The sequence below is a fragment of the Podarcis melisellensis genome, assembly GCF_964234715.1.
Source record: "Podarcis melisellensis genome assembly, chromosome: 11".
Lineage (NCBI taxonomy): Eukaryota > Metazoa > Chordata > Lepidosauria > Squamata > Lacertidae > Podarcis > Podarcis melisellensis.
The window spans coordinates 36,842,367-36,859,436 of record NC_138543.1 but is presented as its reverse complement, the minus strand read 5'-3'; the positions used below and the strand labels follow the sequence as shown (position 1 = coordinate 36,859,436).

Sequence of the window (17,070 nt, the reverse complement as noted above, 5' to 3'; positions counted from 1 at the left end):
TGCATACAACGTAAGTTATGTTGTCATTACATTATTCCACCCCATTTCTTTCAATGCAAAGGAAACACAATGCAAATGGTGTGAGGTGAGTGTAATCAATTGCGCACTGAGTGCAGACTGAGAGCAACAGCAACAGTCAATGCTAATCCTATTCACTTGATTGATTTCTGTTCCAGACATGGAAGGAAAAAATGAATATTGGCAATTTCTGTTCCACTTTCCATTTTCATCAGAATTCCCCAACATCCCTAAATGCAAATTTTCCATTGTCAGAGAACTCTTTGCCATATACACAGACGATGGCTCTGCTGCTGAAAGAATGGCCATGCATACCCAGATGCCTACACAAGCACATTTCAGCAATGCATCCTGTTCTCTGGGAACCAAAAGGCCACAAAAATGAGCCGTTTGTTCTTTTTAGTGCCCACACTCTCGCCAACACCCAGCCCTTTAGACCCGGCTTCTGATTGAGGCAATTGTGTTGCAGGCTGTGCTGCTCCTTTTGGGTGCTGCTCTCTGTGCCCTCCTGTTGCAAGCTATGAGCTCACTTTATGCTCCGTGCAAGACTTCCTGAGAGTCAGCGAGAGGAAGCGCAGGAGTGTGCCAGAATGCCGACTCAGCACAATGGTGCAGCTGGCCTGGTGGACGAACCCTGGAAGAGCAGAAGGGAAGAGGAAACTTGGTGCTGTAGGAGAGCAGCGCAAGAATGAAGGAGCCCATTAAAACATTAAAAGAATGAACAAAGGAATGAACAGGCTCAGGAGGACAGATTCAATGAAGAAAGGAATGAGCAGGCTCAGCACGACGGAATCAATCCTGGCAAGGGCCAAGATTCAGAATCAAGCTGTACCTGAGAGACTCTCATCCACATCAAGAATTATCAGGTTTCCAAAGATTAATGCTTTTTTACTCTATCAATATTAATACAGAGTACAAATGGTGTGTGTGTGTGTGTGTGTGTGTGTGTGTGTGTGTGTGTTTCCTCTCCCTGCCTTTATAATCAGGTTTCTGCAGGGCCCTGTTGATGGAATACAAATCCCTCCAATAACAGACTATTCAGAAGAAGATCGCTTTTACAGCCTTTGCAACATGGGGGCTGATGGGAATTGTAGTCCAAAACACCTGGAAGGTGGCAGCCCTTTACATATTTGAAGGTGGTTACCCTATCTCCTAAGGGACGTGGGTGGCGCTGTGGGTTAAACCACAGAGCCTAGGACTTGCCAATCAGAAGGTCGGTGGTTCGAATCCCCGCAACGGAGTGAGTTCCCATTGCTCGGTCCCTGCTCCTGCCAACCTAGCAGTTCAAAAGCACATCAAAGTACAAGTAGATAAATAGGTACCGCTCCAGCAGGAAGGTAAACGGTGTTTCCGTGCGCTGCTCTGGTTCGCCAGAAGCTGCTTAGTCATGCTGGCCACATGACCCGGAAGCTGTACACCAGCTCCCTCGGCCAATAAAGTGAGATGAGCGCCACAACCACAGAGTCGGTCACGACTGGACCTAATGGTCAGGGGTCCCTTTACCTTTACCTTTTTACCCTCTCCTCTCAGTCTCCTCTTATCCAGGCTAAACATACCCAACTCCCTCAACCATTCCTCATAAGACTTGGTTTCCAGACCCTTGTCCAAGGCAGAACAGAATAGTACTATGACTTACCTTACTTTGGACACTAAACTTCTGCTGATGCAGCCTAGAATAGCATGGAGCCAAAGCATGGAACCAACCATAGTGTAGCTTCAGTGGCTTGCTCCTTCTCCATCTCCTCCTCCTCCTGCCGTGGAGGGGAAGGAGGGTTGAAGCAGCCTGCTGCCAGGGGCATCATCAGGAGGAGGAGCAGGAAGCAGGACCACCAGCAACATCATTGCCCCCACCCCAATCACCCTTGCAAGCTGGCACTTCCGCTTCCCACTATGGAGTTTACACATGTATAAGCATTGGCATATCTTAACTTGGCAGCAACATAAAGAAGGAGCAGAGGGGGAAGTCTCTCTGGTTGTTTCCTATGGTGATTCTAGCAATATGCATTATCAAAGAATATGAAAACAACTACCTCTTCTCCTCTCTCTCTCTCTCTCTCTCTCTCTAATCTAAAGATGTGGGCTTTGTTTACAGCAGTGCCACTGCTGTAATAAGGCTAGCTGAAATGTATCCTCCAATGGGGTCCATCTGTCCTACAGCAGATAAACCGTGGGACGTTAGTGATAGTCTAATCAGGCCACACACTGGCAGAAAGCCACCATGCTCCTGAGATTATCTACTATCCCAACTTTTTGACCTGTAGCCATGCAACTGAAGTGTGACTTGGCTCGCTTCCCAGGATCCTCTAATTCCCACCTTCAAGATACAGACTAGAAGTTGGCACAAGTAGCCTTTAGCCTCCTCTCCACAACTAGCAGGCAGACTGAGCAAGGACAATGAGGAGAGACATCCGTCCTTATATTAAAGACAGTATCATCACCCATGTTGAATCTCTCAAGGAAATGCATTGCTGCTCTTGGCAGGATTGAACTAGTATAAACATGCATAAACAGAGCATGCTCCTGAGTCCTCTGTGCCAGAGTCAGAGCCAACATGAGAGCCTGGACTTGTGCATGTCCTCCAGCGTCAAGGAGACTCCTTGAATCATGCTGCCCCATGGGACTGCCTGCCCACTCTGCCTATAGGATAGACTTTATGTATCGAGGCTCCCCTTAGTTTCACCTTCTAGAGCTCAGGAGATTCTGTGGCTCATACAAATGCTTCATGTACCTGATGGGTCACTTGCCACATGTGTGAAATACAGCTGTCCACACCCCTCTAGGTAGCCCTTGGGACTCTCCTTACCTCACCAGCCTTGCCTCGTGCCCTTCTCGAGTCTTGGAAGGCTGCCCAAGAGAGGATGTGTCTCTCAGACTGATCCCTGATTTATCAGACAACTGCTAAAATGATCTAAAACATTTTCTACTAATCTCTCGGGAACTATTTCTCCAACACTGCAATTGGGCTTAAAGAAATTATCATTCCAACCCTGTCGTGGAAGTTTCCACCTTTCTTTTGGTCAAGCCTGCTGAAATAGATGTCTGCTTTCTAAACCAAGAGTGGAAAATCAAGTAGAACCAGATGAAGTAGATGTTTGCCATCAGCAATGCCCTCTGGAGCAGCTTCGTCCAGTTTTGTCCTTGGGACAATCTTTCCCCTAGAAAGTAAGGGGAAATGTCTGTGCGTGTTATGGAGCGAATGCCTGCGGGTGGCGGGGGGGGGGGATCTGCTGCAGTCGTGAGCAGAGGATCCATGGTTCCCCTTCCTTCCCTCCTCCGTGGTTACAAAGCATGGATCCACATGGATCCTCAGGATTTTTGCATTGGGCTACTCCAAACTCACTGTCAGATCACATGTCTGTGGCCACAGCATGAACCACAAAAATCATATATATCCACTATTTTAGAATATTTTAGAATATATTAAAATATTTTAGAATATATTTTAGAATATTTTAGAATATATCCACTATTTTAGAATATTTTTTTTCTTGTTTTCCTCCTCTAAAAACTACGTGCGTGTTATGGTCTGGTGCGTGTTATAGAGCGAAAAATACGGGTATGTCATAATTTGCTCTATGGAGCTAAACAGATAGTTCCCACATTACTTGGTGAGAACAGAATGCTGGACTAGCTGGGCTCTTGGCTTGATCCAGCAGGATCTTCATATACTTCAGTATCAGTTTACAGCCTGGGTTACTGTGATGCTTGTGACAGCTATAAATACAATGAAACCCTGTGATGCAATCCTCAGCCACTTATTTAATATACGTGGCATGCAACTGCCACTGAACTGAGGCTCCAAGAATACTAGAGCTAGTGTTTTTTGTTAAGTGGAATTATAATCCAATTCTCGCTTCATGCAGGCAACTACTTGCATCAGGGCAAACCCCTGACAAGATTAAGATCCACCAAACTGAGCAGCTGATCATGGAAAGCTCCACCTATACTGTCCATGCATGTGGGTAGCTCCATCGGTGAAGCAGGTCCAAATTGTATGTCAGTTACAGGTGCAGCTGAACCAGTCGCATTTAACTAAGCATGTTTTCCTTGGCACTCCACAAGGGATATCCTTGCTTTATTCAGCAAGTTTTTATCTCTTTTCCTGAGCTTGCATTTAAAAGGGCCAGCTTAAAAGCAGGTGAAAGTGGAATTCAGGCAATTCGCTGTAACGTAACAGTGCTGCTTGCAAATGTAACTATGGGAGCCAATCGTAAGTTTCCATTTCCAGCAATGGAAATATATAGAACCATTTTAAAAATGGAGCGGACTTTGTGAATGTCAACCTTCACCTTGTTTATATTAGACCATTTCTTCGGAATGACATCCACAGAAGCGTGGCAATGCTCACGTCAGTGGGAATGAGGCCTAATCTAATTTTATGTTGTGTGATGGGTGTGGGCCTTTCTACAGATGAAAGGGCTGGTCTGTGTTTTACTCAGCCACTGACGTTGGCTATTCAGTGGCATTTGTTCACCTACTTGATTTTTGAAAAAGAACACCTAGGTACAGTTATGTGTCTGCATGTATACACACTTCAAATGCTTGACAGCGGCTCCAGCATGGGGGACTGCAAGAAGGTTCTTAATCGAACGACTTATTTAATGTCAATCTACACTTTTTCACACAACAGGATAGAAATATAAAAAGCTGCCTTATACTAGTCAGACTGTCTGTGTAGTATTGTCTTACTTGACTGACTTTGACTCTCTCCAGGGTGTCAGGCAGAGATCTTTTGCATCATCTGCTACCCAATCCTTTTTCATCTGCAGATAGTTGCACAACTGCCAGGTGAGGGTTATCAAAAGCACAGGAAGGATGGTTCCACTGAACCACACTGGCAGCAAAATGAATAATTAGCGGCAAACCTTGGGGTCTTACATTTCAGCAGCGCCTTGTGCAATGCCAAAATTTGGCGGCGCCCCCTGCCTCTTGCACTCCATTCTCCATGATAGTTGTGGTGTCCCTTGCAGCGCCCCCTAGGCTCTATGCCCAGTGTGACTGAAGTGGTTGCTCTCCTCTAAATCCGCCTCTGTGGATTTAAATACTGGAAAGCCTAGACCACAACAAGCACAGAAAACCAGCTGCAATACCTCCTGCAACCATGAGAAAATTCTACTCTATGAACTACATAATCAGTCAAGTTTCAAAGAGTTTGGGGATGCATTTTTGGAACTCTTCGCCAAGTGATGCCCACATTATGCCTCCTTAGCAGTTCTTCTAGAAGTGGAAGGAGGCACAATGTAGGGATGGAAACCTCTCCAACTAAATGGATGTTATACTGGGGCTCCAGCAGAACCCTGACACTGAGCCTGCAGCATTCTTAACAACTGTACAACAGAGATGAAAATACTGTAGTTAAAAAGAGGGCATGAGTTTGAAGAGCAGTAAGGAAGCTGGAATAGGGGAGGAGGAATAAAGGACTGTATTGTTCCATTGTAATACTGTGGAAAACCCTATTATAATATAGATAAAACAACCACAAGGTTGCAAGGATTACAGCAGGGACCTTCTCCAGGTAAAGCACTGAGACATCTATAATCCCGACCTATTCGCTGGTATTTTTAATTTCTTCCAATTCACAACCAACCAGAAAAGGATCTCCATCCCTGGCCAGGCAATTGGGGGGGGGGGAGGCTTTTCACTGACTTCTCCTTGTTGTTGGGCAGGTGGGGGGATCTCACCCATCCAGCCAGTCAGGGGTGGCAGCACCCGTACAGAGCTTGCCCCTCCCCATTTTGGGGGAAGCAGTGGGGTGTTTAGTCTTGGTTGCTGAAATGCCTCAGGCCGCCCCTGAGCTTATCCTCCATGACTTTGTCTAAACCTATTTTAAAGTCTTTCCAGTGGCCATTACTGCATCTTGTGGTAAATGAATTCCACAGTTTAAACTATGTGCTGTGTGACTATGCACTTCCTTTTGTCTGTAGTGAATATTCCCATCTTCATTGGCTGACCCTTGGATTCTAGAATACTGAGAAAGGCCTGTCCACTTTCTCCATGCCTTGCGGAATGTTATACTCCGCTATCATGTCTCCCGCCATACTCACCTTTCCTCCCCCCAAAAATAAAAAGGCCCTTTCAAAAGTGTTCCACAATGCCATGTAAATTGTCAACATAGTCATCACATTCCAAAGCAGTAGGACTGGAAAACTGGAGAACCTGTTGCTGTGTGTCATCATCAGACAGTTATGTGGTGATCTCATTCCCATCCAGGAAGACAAACCTAGAAGGTAGTGAAACTAGAATCAGGGAGCAACAAAAAAGCCAAAAGAGGGTGCTCCATTTCAGATGGTCTGGCCATCTGTTTGTAAGGCCCAGGTGCCTGTCTCGGCTCACTCCGCGCACTGAGGCTCCCAGAGCTTCTGTATTATTTATGCCGAAATGTACACATAAAACTTCCTACCAATGTACGCATTCATTGCAAAGGTCAAGTATGTGCTCAGTTTAACTTTGCTGATGGCTCGTGTCATGAGGTAATAGGAAGTTTATAAATATCTCAGTCCTAGCCTGTGCCACCCAACAACATTAAAAGAACAAAAAATATTGGAGCAAAATGGGCACAGGGTATTTTTTTTTAACCCCTCATTTTTTTTCATTTTTTAAAAGAATTTCTGTTATAATGTCCTGTGTGTTTATTATTGAACTTCTTCTAGGCCAGTTTTTCCCAAAGTGGGAAATATTTGCCTTTGGGGTGAGGTGGGATTCGGGGGGGGGGGCACTGAGAGCCAAGAAGATGGCAAGGGGGCACTGGAAGTGTAAATGACTAAGGCTTTGAAAAGCAGACCTCAGTGGATCAAGTGCAGCAGTTTTGTTGAATCAACTAAACTAAATAGTTTTAATTGGATTTTGAATAAATCTGCAATTAATTGTTATTGATTTGAACTTTATTCCATTATTATCTTCCTTAGTGAATCGTGGAAACTGCCGTTCTGAACAATGCTTTTGATAGGGTAAAGTAGGAGGCACTTGGGGGTGAGTTTATGGAACAAAGGGGGCAGTGGCCCCCCAAAAGTTTGGGAAGCACTGTGCTAGACCTTGGCCAAATTGTCCAAGATGTGAGGATCCAGGAGATGCCAGAAGTGGCCAGCGAAGTGGTTCTTGAGCAGGAACTCCTGCTGGTCACCACTGAAGACAAGAGAGAGAGAGAGAGAGAGAGAGAGAGAGAGAGAGAGAGAGAGAGCGCGCAATTATCCGGGAGTGGGATGTCCCACCTTATCAAGATTAGGCAGGAGGCTCCTTGCTCTGCACCAGGCAAGCAACAAGGTAGCTGATTGGCTGGCTGAAGCCTGTGCCTGATTGGAGCTGGTGCCAGTGAGTCTACATATGTGCAAGTGAACATTTGCAAACCCACCCTTAATTTTATAGTGCCCTTCTCTGCAACAATCGCAGGGTGGAGTACGACAAAACAAAGCCAAACACAAAATTATTTAAACCAATTCACACAAAATGTCTACATAAATAGTATCATAGCAGTGTCATACTTACAATTGGCTTCACCTATCACCTATCACGCGGGTGGCGCTGTGGTCTAAACCACTGAGCCTTGGGCTTGCCGATCAGAAGGTTGGCGGTTTGAATCCCCGCAACGGGGTGAGCTCCTGTTGTTTGGTCCCTGCTCCTGCCCACCTAGCAGTTTGAAAGCACGTCAAAGTGCAAGTAGATAAATAGGTACCGCTCCGGCGGGAAGGTAAACGGCGTTTCTGTGCACTACTCTGGTTCACCAGAAGCAGCTTAGTCATGCTGGCCACATGACCCGGAAGCTGTCTGCAGAGAAACGCCGGCTACCTCAGCCTATAGAACAAGATGAGTGCCACAACCCCAGAGTCGTATGCGACTGGACCTAACGGTCAGGGGTACCTTTACCTTTACCTTTATCACCTATTAAAAGCCTGGTTTTAAGAAGAGCATCTTCACCTGCCACCAAAAGGAATATATTGCATAGCCGAGGCATCCCTCAGTGGGGAGTTCATTGACTGTTGTGAAGGCACAACCCAAAAGGCTCTTGCACAGTGCTGACGCACCCCACCGCCACCACCTGTTTATAGTAAGGATGGGAATTCCCCTCCTCCTTCGACAGATCATTCTAGAAAACAACTGCACCAGCTGTCACAGGAAGATGCTACCCTGTGCTGTACCAGGATTGTCCACAAAGTCCATGTGATTATCTTGCTCTCTATTTTGTGCTCTGCAATGTGCAAACTTCCCAAATTATGAATATGTATGACAAATTATGGACAATAATTTTCCACTTCATGGATAAAATGCCATTATGCAAAGAAAATATCCCTTGACTGTGAAAAGCTTTAGACATTTGCCCTCCAATCAGCTGGAGACTAGCTTTCAAACCTCTATGCATATCCATCACAGCCTTAATCTTCAAGTGAATTATCCTGGTTAACTAGAGTTGCCAAAATCTACACAACCAACCTTGGGCTGACATACGCCCAGATTTTCTGAGAAGTTTCAGTGATTTCTGCCCCCAGATGCTGCTTAAGGGGGCTGAATACCGACTATGTCTGGAAAATTCCGGATGTATGGCAGCCCTAGGCCAAGTGGTTGTCCAAAGAGAGACAAGAGAAATAAGTCTCTTGTTTCTATGTAGATGGAGTTCTGTGATGTGAAAGGTATATTGGCTGCAAAGCTCAAAGCTTTGGATTGTACTCCTGGGTTGCAAGATGGCTCGATTTAGTTGCAAACCAATTGCTATAGCAACCAGGTAGCATGTATGCTTCTTCAGGAAATACATGGATTTCAAAGTGGGATGTTTCCTTTGTCAGTGATATAGATTTGTCTTGTTTCCTTGGTGAGTTATCTTCTAATTTAAATGAACCCATTTTGGATGAAATACTGAACTACTGGATCTTATGAGGATGAGTTATCTGGCAAACTCAGTCCATAATCGCATCTTCAAAGTTTGCCCATAACTAGCATTCTGCTGATGAACCAGTGGAAAGTTTGGCTATTAGCAAGGATGACTGATTTTTGCTCTGAGCTGTCACACACCAGCCTCCCTGCTCCCATCCATAAATATATTCATTGTTATTATCTGTTTAGGAAGTGCCTATAGTAACAACCTTTAAATCACTTGCAGCTTAAAGTATAATAAATTTTATTAACAGCACATTAATCAATCCCTCAAGCTACCCAGCATTCAAATGCCACATGTTGCTCTCAGATGTTAAGGAAATCTGAGATCCTCTTTCTTTCCCTGCTTTAATGAGTAGGAAATATTTACTGACTATAAGGCGGCAGTCCTAAATACTTCCTTGTAAGGCCAGAAAGAATTCAGTGGAGTTTTGCTGATGTGTTTGGATGAAGTTAATAAATAAAAACCAGTGATTTCAAAAACCCTGCCAGTTTAAGATCAGAGTTAAGGCTATTTCATGTTCGCTCAGGCTCCCAAGAGCTGGAAAATTGGAAGCTTAAACAGATGTACCAGATGATCAGCAATGATGTTGTGGAATGTCACAAACTGTGCTTGCTAATAACCTACCCTCCATGCACCCACACTTTCCCTTGGTCTTTCAGACCCATATCCACATGGAGAGTCTGGAGTACTGCTTTATGAAGCACCTAAAACATTTTGCATATGTAGTTCCATGACATTTGTGGCTGCAAGAGCATGTGGTGTGGTTGCATCCTGTGTACAGGAGAATACAGGGTGTGTTTGCAGGGGGGAGGTTGTGTAGTTGCAGGGATATGTGTTGGGATGGTGCAGAGGGGTGCTTGTGTGAATTTTGAAGGGTGGCTGTTCACAAATCGTTTCAGAAAGTAGAAGTTCAGTCGGTGTGGCAAGTCAGATGATATCCCCCCATCCCTACACACTAGTCAGCCTGAAGATACTGGAGTTCTTGATAGAAACTTGCCAGACCTGCTGCAATGTGAGAACCGGCATGGTGCGATGTGGCACAATCAGTGTGGCATAGCAGTGTGGCACTGCCATGGAAACCTTTGGGAAGAAAGGTAGGATATAAATGAATTAAATAAATGATTTGGAGGATCAGGCTAGGACTGGGGAGACACAAAGTCAAATGTCCCCTCAGCTATAAAATTCATCTGATCTTAACCTACCACACAGATGGTGAGTATAAAAAGCAGAGGCAGACTATGCATTCTGCCTTGAGCTCCTTGGAAGAAAGGTAGGATTTAAATGTGGTGAATAGATACAATATTTCCCTGATGCTTCACTATACCGACACTGTCATGGGAAAGCAGCATAAAGAGTAGGCTTTTCTTTTTATCTTCTACCACTCTTCTTGCTGAAATGCTGCACTCTGCTCTCCCAGTGTGAAACTTGAGTCGCCTGTTTGGTTTCAAGCCTTTCAATTAAATTCATGTTCTGATTTGATGGCTGGACATTTTAAGAGCTCTAAGACAGAAAGGACATAGACTCGGGTAAGCTCTGTGCACAGTACGTGTAACAGATCTCCCCTAGCCACCATTGGAAAAGCCCAGGGAGTAGCAGGCTGACACTAGTATGCTGCTCTTTGCCTCCTCATCAGCTCTTTCTTTCTCTTCTGGGATATATGCCAGAAAAGCCAGTCCAGGAAAGCCCCTAATTAGGACTCCATATTTGGGGAAATGGGACATCTCTGAGGACATCTATTCCAAGGAACATGAACTCTGTCCCCATCTGCTTACAAGCCTGCCATGCCAAGGAACCTGTCGTGCCAAGCAGCTCTATTGCCAGAGAAGAGTTCTTGCCTGATAGCAAACATGGGAGTCTAGAACAGTGGTGGGGGACCCAAGCTGTGCCCAAATGGGCACGAAACTACCCGTGGCTGCTGTAGGAGAAGATATATTGCTTAGTTATTATCCTTCCTTGCTCACATTAGTGAGATCAGCATAGGACCATCCTTTACAACTTAAACTTAGAAGCTAAGACAATATTGATTTAAACTTCTAGCACAAGAATCCAGGATGCTTTAAGGATTTTCCTTGGTATTTCCCCTCCCCCCTTAAAAATAATAATCATACACTGTTTTGTGAAGAACTAAAATTAGTATTTACTTACATAATTTAGGTCTTGGGGGAACAATTACAATAGCAAAATAAAGGCAGGTTGATAACCGCTATGTAAGTTACAGTGTACAAAATGTAAGTTCAAAAATGCTCTCTGAGCTGCAGAGCTCAGACATGCATGTGTGGTCAGCTTAGACGCATGATAAAGAAAGAGACACATGCCCAGGAAAGAAGGAAGTATGCAGTGTTACAGCTTCTTGCCAAGGTAGTAGTCAAATAACTATCTCATATAGTTCTCTCTAGCAAATTTTACAGGAGAGCTCTGTGAGCTTTATATACCTTCGTATACCTATGTAGCAAAACATGAATTGTTGGCTTGGCAGCAGTAATGTCCCACATCCGCAGGCAGAGGAAAGAGGCCTGGATGTTTTGGATCTGAAGACTTCAATGCATCTCCCGAGGGGCCTGATCCTTGGTGCCTGGAGCTGACACAGCAAAAAAATGTCTACATCAGCACACCAAGTTGCAGGGCTTTGGAGACCGCAATGGTTTGCTGCTTGATTATTCCCTGCCCTGCTCTTCTCGCATCTTGTACTACGATTTATGTGCTGCACTTTGAATGTGTGCACCCCAAAGGATAACACAGAAATGCATTAGTGCAAGGAGGAAGAAACTTAGCAGAGCTTGCCGCACCTTGCCCCAGGATTAGAAAAACGGCGATGACACACTCTATAATTGTTTAGGCTGTATTTGCAACTCATAACAGCCACCCTCATGAAAATCCTGAGCAGCAGAACTTTTACTTTCTCCAACCCCATGATTCATCAGAGCACGCTGGGGTCATGAACTCTTATCTTTCACATATTTTTGCACATGGAGTGCAACAATGAGCATCAGTAAGTGGCAGCCAGATTACAGCTCACTTACCTTGCTTATTATAGGATATTCTGTTACATCTTTGCTTCACCCTTCCTTCCAGGAGCTCTGAGCACATCATCAATCTCTTATTCCCTCCTCACAAGAGCCTTGCGAGGTAGACAAAGCTGGAATAGAACGGCTGGCCCAAGATTGTCCAGTGAGCTTCTGTAGCTAGGTGGGCTACTCAGGACATGGAATCTTGCAACACTTACTGCAAAATGGCCGGCTGGTTCTCTACTTTTGTGTTTCATCTGTTTACACTTTGCATTGTAGAATCTTCTGGGGTTCTTTGACACCTCCCCTCTCCCAATATCCTCTGTTTTGCTTGTCTTTACGTTCCCATCTGCAACAGATACAGCATATGAAGAAAGAGTGCTTCTGGGTCACATAAAAATGTTGAGCTCCAAACATAGTAGAAGTGTGTCCCATAGCATACGTAGGTCTCCAGCCTGTGAGCCAAACATTACAAACCAGGCAAAGCGTAAATATTGCATCAAGGAAATGGCATGGAGAACTTTTCACAAGTACTTCCCTCTTGGCAGGAATCCTGCCAGGGATTTGAAGGAACACATGTGCTTCATGGTTAATGAGGACAACTCGTCAGTCAATGGATTTATTTGCAAACACCTTACTTCATTGTCTGCCTCTTACCAAACAACCATTACTTCATCGTCGCTAATATCGTTAGGAGGTTGCCGAGTATTGACTGGAGTTAAATATCACTCAATCTATAAACTGCAGCCAATCAACATGCTTTGTGATCGCTACTCAAAATTCTCAATAGGATTGAATAATGGAAGGGAGGTAAATCAAAGCTAACAGCTTCTAGCTCCAGCCAGTCTGTCTCCACTCTAGGCATCCATTCAGCTGGGAAGCATATCAAAATTTATATCCTCGACGTTTATTGTGTGGGGCACTAAAATGATGAGGAACCCTACACTCATGCCGCAAGAGCCATTAAGAGGAGGCAGAGTCTATATTTGAACAGTCCTATACAATTGCTCAGTAGCCAAAAACAGATGGAAGAACTGAAACATTTATCTACACACCAGCCAGATTTAATCTCTGTACAATGACAAAAGATTTTCTTTTTTGGAAAGCAATGTTGCAATCCAAAGCATATTTATCTAGATACAAGTCCCACAGAACTTTCGTGGGATTTATTTCTGAGTACTGTAAACACTCAGGATCAGGTTGCAAAGTTAAAAGAACATTTGCACTTATTTTTTCTTCAAAATCAGAACGCAGGTGTGGGTGTAACAGAGTGATTTTGAAGAAACATAAATGCATGGCAGTGTTTGTTTCCTGCAGTACTGGGTTTTCAGAACTAAAATATTGTACAGATCTACAGTGCTTGTTTAATCAATATGGATGACACATTTGATCAGCTGCTGAAAGAGGCTCTGTCTGCATTCTGTGATTTGGGTGGGATGTCTGGGTACAGAATTCAGCATTCTGAGAATCCCAAGTGTCAGTTATAAAAAACAAACTCGTTGTCTTTATGCTCAGTGAAATCTTCAGACCCATGAGAAGGGGAAGCAATAAGTTTTGGGATGTGGATTCAGTGTCCTGCATCACTTCCCATGACCATTGGAAGCAAAATTAATTATGCAAAACAAGAAAATATATGCTAATGGCTTGAAGTACATAACTTACAAGTTAAAAACGACAACTTTTTTTAGAGCATTTTTGAGGTTACATTGAACAGAATGTTGATTTTTTTAAAAACCTGCAGACTATACTCCAGCCTAACAAAATGCACAATGATCTGCTATTTTCAGCACACATTGTTAATTGTTCATGACAAACACTGAGAGCACTGTCACAGTCCAGAGCATGGCTGGGTATGTCACTGCAAGCAATACCAGCCTTGGTCCAAGCACATACTGGATCCTGCATATGAAAAACCTGCAAATTAAAGAAACTGGTCTACCACATTCCTCTTCATGAAGCAGCATTCACTCCTTCATATCCTTGTGTGTGTGTTCTTAATTATTAACCTAAAATTAAAGAAATTGGCCTGAATTGCTACTAAATGTCCTATTTTCTGGCTGTGTTGGGTAAATATATTCTCCAAGCACAACTGGACAAGGAATTTTTAAGAAAAACGCTTCATGTCGATAACGACTTGCACAGTCACAAATCACCAACACAAAAGTGTTGCTTTTTCAGTGCTAGGTAAAAGATGTGTTAATTTCCCCAGTCTTGTGAAGTACGCTTTTTCTCCACTGTTGTTTTTTCTGCTGTGTTTTATTATATTATTGTTTTTGCTACATTCCAAGTCATCCTGGGAAAGTCTATGAAGGGCTCTATATAAATGCTTAAAATTATATTTTAAGGTATATATATATACCTGCAACCGAGGGGCACTGGTGTAGTCGTACCTTGAGTTGCACAATACTTGTAGATGTGATGGATGCCTTTACATAGTCACAGGGGTAAGTTAAATAGGACAGATCTCTCCCTAAGCACTTGCTAGCAATCAATTTGCTTTTGTCAGCATTAAGTTAGTAAATATTGCACAGTGAACTTTATATAGGGGAAGTCACTGCCTGTGTATTTTCCAGCTTTCCTCCTCTTTTCAAAAGAGACTAGCAAAGCAAGCCTATCTATGTCTACTCTAAAGGAAGTCCAATTAGATTAAGTGGGACTTGCCACACCCACTCACCTAGCTTGCTTCTGAGTAGACATGGTTAGGTTTGTACCGTAAAGATGCAATCCAGAAAGCCAATATATATTAACCTGGGGGTAAGGTTTGTTAAACTCAAAAGGACTTCTAAGTAGATATGAAAAGGATTGTACCGTAAAGATCCAGTAGCTTTCTCCATGTAAACCACAGGTGGGGAACCTGTGGCCCCCAAGTTAGGCTTGGGCCACAGCACTGGGCAGGACAGACAACAGAAAGTGCTTCTTCACACAGCACATAGTTAAATTATGGAACTGGTTTCTACAGGGAGTAGTGATGGTCGCCAACTTGAATGGTTTTGAAAGAGAAGGGGAAAAATTTATGGCGCATACAGCTATCAGTGGCTACTAACCATGATGGCTATGTTCTGCCTTCACAGTTGGAGCCAGATGCTGGGAGTCACATGTGGGGAGAGGGCTATTGCACTCTTGTGAGAACAGGATGCTGGACTAGATAGGCCATTGACCAGATCTAGCAGGCTATTCTTAGGTTCCTATGTTGGAGTTGGAGTTGAACAATCTGGAGTGCCAGGTTCCTCATCCTTGATATAAACCAGGGATGGGTAATTTGTGGCTTTCTAGGTGTTGTTGGATTACATTTTCCATAATCCTTGACTGTTAGCCATTCTGGCCAGGGCTGATGGTCGTTGAAGTCCAGCAACATCTGAAGGGCCATAGGTATGCCATCCCTAATGTCAACCATCATCAGGTGTGTCCTCAGATGTGCGTAAGATGTGAATGAACAATTATGGGTACAGGTAGCAGCAGTTTCATAACCATGGTGCAAGATGGAATGGAGAACAGGCTCCTGCATTTTTTCATTGTGCTACAGAAGGCAAGCTGCAGCTGCTGAAATTTTCAGTTAAAGATGCATGAGACCTCTTTATCATAAGTCCTACCCTATCATGATGCTATAGCAATGGTCACCATGTCTGCAAACATTATATGAGCCAGTATGTGAGGACATTTGTCAAGCACTAACAGAATTTTAAGCTTTTTACTTACAAGGAGGAAATGCTGAATTCTCTCAATGAAATGCTTAGCTTTGACTGATCCATGACAGCGAAAGGTAGCCCATTAATCAGATGCTTGTCTGACTCTTCTTTCTTTCTTATTGCCATTTGTCCATCACCTCAGAGCCCAAGTTCCCTAGGCAACAACCTGTGCTTAACATCCTGCAGCAATTAGGTTTAGAACAAAAACAAAAATGTACATGGAATAATAGCAATGATATGAAAATATGCTGGAGAGGTAGAAAAATGAGACAGTGGCATTGCTGGACTTCCTTGTGGTGCTACTAGTTCTATATAAAAGAAGGACCTTTTTATTTTCTAAGTATAATTTTCTCAACTTGTGCTGTATAAAGCTAACCAACACTGCAAGAGATAAGCTGGCTGCTAATCCCATCTGCGCTCCAATTGCTCATGCCTCTGGAATGAACTGAAAACCTATGCTACATATAGGCTAACATCCTATTATTATTTTTTAAAAAGAAAGGTAATCCCTAGTCTGCCTCTAACAATAACCAAGGCTGCATTTCTGTAATAATTAATTCATTTCCCTGTCACTATGGGTCACTGTCTGGAAAAGGGGAGGCCAAAAATAGACAGTTGTTTCACCACATATCATATCTACTACATACAAGAAAGTGGAGGAGATACTGGAAAACTCTTATGAATTTATGTTATAAAGAGCTGTGGACCCAAGAGCCCTCTAGTCCAGTGTCCCATTTTTAATAGTGGCTAGTCAGGTATTTCTGAGGAGCCTACAGCAGGACAAGAAGACTGGAGCACCCTTTTCCTCCTCTTCCTGAGACACACCTTGGAGGTTAATTAAGTCATTGTAGAAAATACCTACTGACAGCCTTATCTTCCATAGTGGAAAGCCTCAGTGGTAGACCATCTGCTTTGCATACGGAAGGTTCCAAGTTCAACCCTTGGCATTTCTAGATATGGGTGACAAGGGTCCCCTGTTTTAAACTCTGGAGAGGCCACAATCCAGCCACACAAAAATATTTGAGGTGCAAAGCATGTCCAGTGAGCTGTGTGGCCTAGCAGAGTTTTGAGGGCCAGACAGGTCTCTACCTGGAAGGCCATATGGACTTCAGCCCCTGGACCCTGAGGTTCCCCATCCTTGCAGTATAGGGTAAAGCACCTATTACATTACAGTAAACCTGAAGGAGCGTCTCCACCCCCATTGTTCTGCCCAGACACTGAGGTCCAGCACCGAGGGCCTTCTGGCGGTTCCCTCACTACGAGAAGCAAAGTTACAGGGAACCAGGCAAAGGGCCTTCTTGGTAGGGGCACCCGTCCTGTGGAACACCCTCCTACCAGATATCAAAGGAAAAAACAACTACCAGATTTTTAGGAGACATCTGAAGGTAGCCCTGTTTAGGGAAGCTTTAAATATCTGAAGGACTATTGTATTTTAATATTTTGTTGGAAGCAGCCCAGAGTGGCTGGGGAAACCCAGCCAGATGGGTGGGGTATA

General features: G+C 43.9%; 1 long non-coding RNA gene across 1 annotated transcript in view; it reads left to right on the top strand.

The window, feature by feature from the left end:
- The window catches only part of LOC309379928, a 36,783-nt gene that overhangs the window by 3,776 nt on the left and 15,937 nt on the right, over positions 1-17,070 (top strand). The gene's annotated exons all lie outside the window — the stretch shown is intronic.